The sequence below is a fragment of the Mustela nivalis genome (genome assembly GCF_964662115.1).
Source record: "Mustela nivalis genome assembly, chromosome: 11".
In the NCBI taxonomy this organism is placed as follows: domain Eukaryota; kingdom Metazoa; phylum Chordata; class Mammalia; order Carnivora; family Mustelidae; genus Mustela; species Mustela nivalis.
In genome coordinates, this window is record NC_139030.1 from 77,690,750 (window position 1) to 77,691,801 (window position 1,052).

Genomic DNA, 1,052 nt, shown 5'->3' on the forward strand with positions numbered 1-1,052 from the left:
AGTTCCTAAATAGAGTGAGGAGGAGGCCCATCCTGCTGGACCCACAAATTAACCCAAAGGCCCTGTTTCAGTTTTTCCTCCAAGGTCACCACTTCAAGCATAGGCAAGGGATGTTTTCAGAGGAATAAAGTGAAGCTCAGTGTTAAGAAAGGGAGGGAAGAGATGGGTATGCTAGAAAGGAAAAGAAAGAGAGGAACAGAGATAGAGACAGAGATAGGGAATCATATCAGTAAGAAATAAGACCTTATACCAGAGGAAGTGGACCTAATTAAACAGCCAGGACAGCAACGTAAAAGAAGGACAATAAAAGCCCTTACAAAGCTAAGAGTAACAGTGATAGGGGATTATGAAGAATATATACTTAATATGAAAAGTAATCATTGAAATAAAACAATCAAGGAATGATTATTCCTTGTATCTGAGTAGATACAAAAAATAAATTGGTGACTTAGAAATCTATGCTGAGAAAATTCTCCCAGAAGGCATCAAGATGAAATGAAGAGATGAAAAATATAAAACAAGATGTAAACATGGTGGGTAAGAAATAGAAAGAGCAGACATTTCTCTAACAATTCCCAACAGCAATGACTCCAAACCCGCAAAAAAGAAAAGAATGGGCCCCCAAGTGGAAAGAGGAATAAAAAAAAAAAAAGAGAGAGAAGACAAAATGAAACAAAACCAAATCTCTTTTACTAAAGTAAGACTACCAGCTACAATTGGAATAGCCATTTCTAATGAACAGAAGTCATAAATCTTGCAAAGTTATAAATTAAGCAGTGTTTAAACTGAATATGTTTGAGACTGTCCAAGTGAACAATTAAAACAAACACAGACATTGGAAGGAGTGTGATAGCTTGATTTTCCCTGATGCTGACCCTGAGATTAGAACCTGACTGAAGGCTGCTTATTTGGAAAAGGATTCTTGAAAGCACCAGTCATTCAGGAGTGAGGCAGGAGCCTGGAAGCCAAAAGATGGAGAGTCAGTGATCAGGTACCATTTCAAGTCCTAACCTTCAGTACCACTGAGGGCTTCTAGGAAATGGTTTGAACAT